The following is an 8,192-nucleotide window of genomic DNA, read 5'->3' on the forward strand; positions in this document are numbered from 1 at the left end:
TCTGATGTGACAGGCAAGCAGTTTAAACTCATGCCATTTTGGCTCCTCCGACTTGTAATAAGTAACTACAACACATTCTTTTATAATTGAATCCCTACTTCCAGAAATGTTTTCTGGTGATTTACAGTACAATCTGATAAAACAAAATGTACATGTAGAATAAAGACTATACATTAAATAACTACTAAGTCAATACATTATATACTAAAATGTAATATAAAATAAAGACATGAGAACCTTCTGAAGGAGAAGTTTACAAATCTTAAATATCAGAAAAACCCTGTTTGTTTTGCATTTTTTTTTTTTTTTTTTGAGACAGAATCTTCCTCTGTTACCAGGCTGTAGTGCAGTGGTGCGATCTCGGTTCACTGCAACCCCCACCCTCCCCGGTTCAAGAGATTCTTCTGCCTCAGCCTCCCAAATAGCTGGGATTACAGGCACATGGCCCCCATGCCCAGCTAACTTTTGTATTTTTAGTACAGATGGAGTTTCACCATGTTGGCCAGGAAGGTCTGAATCTCTTGACCTCGTGATCTGTCTGCCATGGCCTCCAGAAGTGGTGGGATTACAGGCATGAGCCACCACACCCAGCTTGTTTTTAGGAAACACATTCCAAGAGACAAATGGATCTTGAGACAGAAGCTAAAAACCAACCACTAATTTCTCCATTATATGTAATTCAGCCAGTGAAATGGCCCCTCAAATGTCATGCCTGTGTTTTCTTGGTCTATTAAGTCATTTGATAGGTACATTCTTGGGGCAAATATTTGAGCAACATTATTTTAATTTTTTTTCAGAGACAAGAACTTGCTCTGTCTGGGGTCAAGTGGTGCAATCATAGCTCACTGCCGCTTCAAACTCTTGAGCTCAAGCGATCCTCCTGCCTCAGCCTCCCTATTAGCTGGGACTACAGGTGTGTACAACCACATCTGGCTAATTTTTAAAAATGTTTTACAGAAATGTGTCTTACCATGTTGCTCAGGGTGGTCTCAAACCCCTGGCCTCAAGGCATTCTCTCACCTTGGCCTCCCAAATTGCTGGGATTACAGACATGGGCCACCACACCGTACTTTCCTTTATTTTTGTTTTCAAATATTTGGTTATTAATTCTTTCCAATTTTCTAAGTTTTGATTAATATATAAAGTTAGATTACCTAAAACTATGAATGTAGAAATACTTCCAATGCTGAGGAATTTAATGTAATACCCTTGTATTTATCAAGAGTCTTTTTTTTTTTTAAGAAAAAAAAAGAAACATCTCCATAAGGTCTGAACAGCAAAATGTTACTAAATGGAATCTAGAAAAATTAAATCCCCATAGAATTCAACGCTAGAAAAACAGAGCCTAATAAAAAAGAAGCAAAGTACATGAATTACTGTATTATCAAAGTAGAACTATTTATAATCAATAAATATTAAAGTACTAGAAACTTACTTGTAATCAAAATGAAAGTTAAAAATACAGCATTTTCCACCTACCAAATTTATAACCATTAAAAAACAAATAGGTTATGACGACAAGGATTTTGGAAAGTAATAAATGTCATACACTTCTGGGAAGAGTGTAATTAGAACAGATTATTTCATGGAAATTCTAGGAGTAAGTAAAATGCTAACTTGAATCCAATAATGCAGATGAATTAATATAGTGATTGGAAATAATTAGATATATCAAATGATGTATGTAAAATTACATCTCTGAAGTGATACTTATTATATTGAAATATGTCAAATAAAAATTGATTAAATAAATTATGGTAAATCATAACTAGAGTGAAACTATTAAAAATCATGTTCTAAAATAATACAGAATATGGAAAATCAGTCATCATATAATGCTAAGAAAGAAAGCAGGTTACAACTATATGACTCAAATACACTCACACCATACATGTTTTATTATATATATTGTATTTGATTTTAAAGACATGCTCAAAATGACAACAATTTTAGCTTATTAATACTATCTCCACTTGGTGAGATTAGTGGATATTTGTGTTGTTTCTTAACATTTTGAAAATTGTTTTGTAATTTTTTATAGAGAATATGTACACTTTATTATTAGAAATTGCCTTTGTTATTTCTAAATATTTAAAAGATGTTCTCTGAACTGGGTGTTATTTGACCCATCAACCCATCAAGTTGGTTTGTGAAATAACACTTCATCAACAAAGGGAAATGGTATAATGGAAATGGTATAATGGTAAAAAGGCCATGAAGACACAAGTCAGTTACATGAAGAAGTGGCCCAAATGCCCCTGGTCTCCGCTCTTGCTACCCTGGCTTCTCTCTCCCAGCCTATACAGGAGCCTCATGAAGAGTTCCCGATGATCACTTGACAGGAGAAGACTAGGGGCTGGTTTACAGATGTTCTGCCTAACAGGCATTACCCTAAAGGGGACAGCTGCAGCAAAAATAAAACAAAAGGCTTAGAAACAGCACATTTACTCACTGAGCTGGGACATGTATCATCTCCCGCCATTGGACATCAGTACTCCAGGTTCGCAGGCCTTTGGACTTGGACACAGATTTTCATCATGGTTTCTCCTGGTTCTCAGGCCTTTTGACTCAGATGTCTTGTATCACTGGCTTTCCTGCTTCTCCAGCTTGCACATCTTGGGACTTCTTGGCTTTCAAAATCACGGGAGCAAATTCCCATAACAAACCGCTCTTTCTGTATTTGTTTGTGTTTGTGTTTGCATATGGGTATTTGATTGGCTCTGTTTCTCCAGAGAATCCTGACTAATTCAGATGGAGAAAAACATATCATTTTATCTGATAGTCAATAGTGTACCTCTCTTTTCATCTTGACCTCTTTTGTCTCTATTAAACACTTTTATTGTATTTGATACCTTGTGGCTGTGATAATAGGAGTTGTTTTTTTTCTTTAAGTGATCAGAATAGTTGACTCTAAAGCAGGCCATATATTTAACTTGTAATAGGTCAGACACGGCTTGGGTTTAAAGGTCAGTACAATAGATTAACACCATAAAATTTCTTATCAACATTTTCAAAGAAGATATCAAGAATATGAATATGTACTACTTGTGTGCTTTTTTTTTCAGTTAAACTTACATTAATATTTGACAATAGTTTCATGAAATGCTTCAACAATTGTGACACTTAAATAGCAGTTAAGAGACAAGATGGTAGCATTTCCTGGGTAGACCAGCCAGCTACCTGATGGCAGGTTGATTCCACTGAATCACTTTCATTATGAAAGTGTTCACATTTTGTCCTTACTGGAATAGATACTCTATATGTAGATTTTCCTAACTTGCAGGCAATGATTTTGGCAAAACTACCACCTGTAGACTTAAACAGAATGCTTTATCCAGTGTAATGATATGCCATACAGCATTGCTTCTGATCAAGAAGTTCACAGCAGAAGAAGTGTGGCAATGGGCTCATGCTCACAGAATTCACTAGTCTTACCATGTCTCCCATCATCCTAAAACAGCTGCATTAATAAAATGGTGGTTTGGCCTTTTGAAGGTTTGGTTACAGTGCCAGTTAGGTGACAATACCACTTGACCAAGTTCTCCAGAAGGCTATACATGCTCTGAATCAGCATTCAGTAAATGGTGTTTTGTTTCTTTTTTCTATAGTCAGGATTCACAAGTCCAGGAATTAAGAAGTGGAAATGAGAATGGTACAATTCACAATTACCCATAGTGACCTATTAGCAAAATATTTTTTTGTTACCATGACTTTGTGCTCTGCTTGCCCAGAGGTCTTAGTCCCAGAGGGAGGAATGCTTCCACTAGGAGATTCATCAGTGATTCCATTGAACTGGAAGTTAAGACTGCCTCCTTACCACTTTGGGCAACTTATGCCACTGAGTCAACAAGAAGGGGGTTTTGGTATTGGCTAGGGAAATTGAACTGGACTACCAAAAGGAAATTGGTCCACTCCACAATGGAGATAAGAATGAGTATATCTTAAATATAGATGCTTCCTTAAGACTTCTGCTAGTATTACCATGCCTGTGATCAAGGTTTATAGAAAACTATAACAACCTCATCTGAACAGGAATACTAACGGCCCAAACTCTTCATGAATGATTTGGGTCACCCCACCATATAAAGAATCATGACCAGCTAAGGTTCCTGCTGAGGCAAAGAGCAGGCATAATGGGTAGCAGAAGAAGGTAGTTATAAACGTCAGCTATGACAATAGAGTTGGTTATAGAAACTAAAACTTTGTCATGAGTATGTACTCCTTATTTTGTTATAAATATATTTTGCTTATATGTCTATATTAGGCAAACACCCTTGTTTTCTTTTTTCTCTTATTCTCCTATTATGTAACATTAGATGTTTGACTCTATATTAGTATTTTAGTATTGTTAATTTTACATCATCATATTTAAGTTATAAAATATTGGAAGAATAAATATTACTTAAGGACAGTATCTCCTTTTCTCTGGAAGGGATCAGTGCATTTCCATTTTATGCAAGATAATTGTATTATGTAAGGCAGAATTATGGCCTTGTTATTGTCTTTATTTGGAAACTAAGTAGTGTTAAAGGACACGCATATGGGTGCCAAGCAGACAACCAACAGTGAATTGTGAAGGTGAATGTTACGTACCCACTTGACTCAGCTAAGGAATGGGCAGATAGGTGGTAAAACATTATTAATTGGTGTGTTGATGATAGTGTTGGTAGAAGAGATTAGCATTTGAATCAGTAGAAAGCGTAAACAAGACTGCCTTCACCAATGTGTGTAGGTTTGAAATAACGGAGTTTATAGGAGAATGTGTTTAGCACGAATGCCCACAATTGTTTTCTTAACATGATAGATTTCTATAATTATATGACCTGCAAATAACTTTAATGATGACATTATATTTTTAGTCAAAATATGTCAATACTGAACCAGAATTATTAAATAAAGTAAAAATCATTCCGTATCTCTTGAAGACATATATTACTGATTTATCTGAGAGATAATTTACATATGAACCATGTATATTCTACTATTTAGTGCAAATAAAAATTATGAAATTAATTTAATAATTTACTTCTATAGTGAAAATCCCAGGATAACAATCAATAAATATACTTTGAAATATAAAATGTATTTCTATACATTTGTAAAACAGGGATCCGTGCTTACTTCACTAGGCACTAAAGCATACACAGATTATTAAACTTGCCATCATTTTTTTATATTGGTTCTTGTTTGACCTAAGTGACAAAAACATACTTTTCTGGTTCAACTCTTCCCATTTCAACTTCATAATTTTAAATTAATATACATTATATGTAACTACATAAGTTATATTTTATACATAAGTACATGTACACTATATATAAATGATTACGAAAACATTTCAGGTTTGTACATTAGCTTTAATTACTAAACACTAATCTAGCTGTGCCAGACTACTGTTAATCATCTAATAATTAAAGTAAAATAAAATGATAAAATTCCAGTGGAAAGTCTAATGAGGTGCTTAGTCGTAAATGTATAGACAGATTTGAAAAGTATAGACAGATTCCTCTCCTGAGAAAACTTGTTGGATTTCTAGAAAGACAAGATTTACATATAAGAGGTAGCTAGACAATAATACAAGAATATGTATAATCTTCTGTAATTCATAAATGGAGGGAGGGAGGAGACTGGGGAGAGAGAGAGAGAAAGAGAGAAGTAGAGACTACATGTTAGAGTGGCCTGCAAAAGGTTTCTAGAGAGATAAAACAGCATAAATTTTCAGGGAGTTTGAAATTTCATTTGGAGAGAATGCTTGTGCATTGTTTGAATCAGAAAGTTAGGTACGAATTATCAATTGACTATATTTTAGGATTGAAAAGTAATTGGTAGCCATGCAGTTCATCCCCCTGGGAGTAGAAGATGTTGTATTTGACAGAATTAGAAACATCAACAAGGACCTATCTAGAGAGGACGGTGGTGAGTGCTTATGTATTATGTATTTAATACATGCAATTCGAGTGGATGGTGGCCTATTGAATCTATTTATTTATTTGATGAGTTGGAACTTGCATTAGAAGTAAGGATAAAATTAGTGCTTGACTGCCAAATGATCACTAAGACTATGATTATAAATAAGCTTTCTGAGATGGTATAGAGTGACAATACAAAAATAATGGCTCCTCCTGGAGGTAGTCTCACTCTCAGGAAGAAGGAAAAGGATGAAATCTCATAAGGAAGGTTTATCTGAGAAATGATTAGAGAAGCAAGGGGCAAGCATGTACATTATCCAGAAAGCCACAAGGAGAGAAAAATTCTGGAAATGGGTGATGAAGAGCTTCAAGTAGATATATTGTAGAAGATAATATTTGAGAAAGGCCCCAGAGAAGGATGTTATTAACAGTACAGAGAATGTTACATCAGACCAGCAGAGGACCTAGAATACTGCAAGAAAAGGAAAAACAGATGCAGGGTTTATCAGAAATCTAGATATGAACAGGAAAAAATGTAATGCAGCCATCTAAAAGAGAAGCAAAGACAATGAAAATGTTTTTGCTATTGTTTATTTAGTTTGTCCTAAAAAATAATCCTTAAGAAATTTAAGTCAAAGGAAAGAAAGTGATTATGCTGTCATGGCTGTACAAGTCTGGGCTCAATATGTGTTAAGTGGATAACTGAGAAATAGTTGGAAATGGCAAAAAATATGAAAACAGTAATATTTTTGGAAGTCAGAGAAGATGAATACAAGTGGAAAATATGCTTTAAATGAGAGAGAGAGAGAGAGAGAGAGACATGTTACTTTAAAAATAATATGGCTAGACATGGTGGCTCATGTCTATGATCCCAGCATTTTGGGAAGCCGAGGCAGGCAGATCACAAGGGCAGCAGTTCGAGACCAGCCTGGCCAACATGGTGAAACCTTGTCTCTACTAAAAATACAAAAATTAGCTGCGCATGGTGGCGGGTGCCTGTAATCCCAGCTATTTGGGAGGCTGAGGCAGGAGAATCATTTGAACTCAGGAGGTGAAGGTTGCAGTGAGCTAACATTGCACTGTTGCATTCAAGCCTGGGCAACAAGGCGAGATTCTATCACCAAAAATAGTAAAAATCTGAATTTTTTTCCATATGTTGGGATGGGATTGTGGAGTTTTGAAAAAATTATCCCCTTGATTTTAAATAATAATATGCTGCTTGGCAGTCTTGGTTTCTCTTTTTGACCTACAATTTTAAAGACGTCTGAATTTAGCATATAGCTTTCTCCTTATGTATCTGTAATTAAATCTAGAATAAATAATAAAATCAATAATACATAAAGCAATTGCTAAATTTTCTGCTATGTAATTCTGTAATAGAAATATGGGAATCAAGTTTCTGACCAATAAGAACTTGGTTAAAAAAAAAAAAAAGATAAATGTTTATCTCATTAGGTGTTCAGGAAATTGTTACACATGCAATCTTAAGCACATATCAGAATAAAGTGCTAAGCACTACAAGTCATGAATTTTGCAAAAGATCCACTCTTTGACACAAATATGTAGTTTACTTTGTTAAATTTAAATCACTTCAGCATCTTTCTAAGAATGTATTAATTTGGAATTGACCAGTGAGTTATGTCAAACAACACTCATACTTGTTCAAACATTAGGACAATGCATTTTCCCAATATTATCTTACAGGAAACAGGATGTCATAGTTTGAATCACTGAATCTTTACATACTCTGATAAGGCTCATTCTCTCAGTTACATTATTTTTAGCTATAAACCACTTTTCAGAGAGACATGTTAACCTAAAACAATGTCAATTCATGCTTTTAATGTTTATCATACTTTTAAATTAATAATTAAAAACGAGGAAACAAATTTTAATAAAATTTTTAACATTTTTTTCCCAGGAAATTACCTCAGAATAACACATTAGTTTAGGATGCTGTAAAGAAGTCTTTTAAAGATTACTTAAAAATAGATAGTGGTGAAGTTGTGAGATCAAGCATATATAATTTTTAAGAAAAACAAAATGTTAATATTTTGTAAACTGGTGTAGGAATTGAGACAAAATATTGAGTGAGATAATTATGCAGTCTTAAAAGCGCTCTGTCTCTTTTAAAAGGAGGTAAGGTTTATGTACTCTTGAAAACTACCTTGAAAAACACAAGACATGACTCCAGTATGGACCATGGATGAATCAACTGGTGTTAAAGATGCATATTACAGGAGTAAATAGTTTCCTATGACTTCTATAGCACATGACTGCAAA

At 34.4% G+C, this 8,192-nt stretch overlaps 1 protein-coding gene across 1 annotated transcript in view; it reads right to left on the bottom strand.

Annotated features, from left to right (window-relative positions):
- The window catches only part of MEOX2 (mesenchyme homeobox 2), an 88,341-nt gene extending 83,465 nt beyond the window's left edge, over positions 1-4,876 (bottom strand). Inside the window, exon 1 of the mRNA XM_074379556.1 lies at positions 2,453-4,876. The gene's annotated coding sequence lies outside the window, so the exon portion shown is untranslated. The remainder of the gene's footprint in view (positions 1-2,452) is intronic.
- Between the last annotated feature and the right edge of the window lie 3,316 nt (positions 4,877-8,192).

The sequence above is a fragment of the Saimiri boliviensis genome, chromosome 10 (genome assembly GCF_048565385.1).
Source record: "Saimiri boliviensis isolate mSaiBol1 chromosome 10, mSaiBol1.pri, whole genome shotgun sequence".
Lineage (NCBI taxonomy): Eukaryota > Metazoa > Chordata > Mammalia > Primates > Cebidae > Saimiri > Saimiri boliviensis.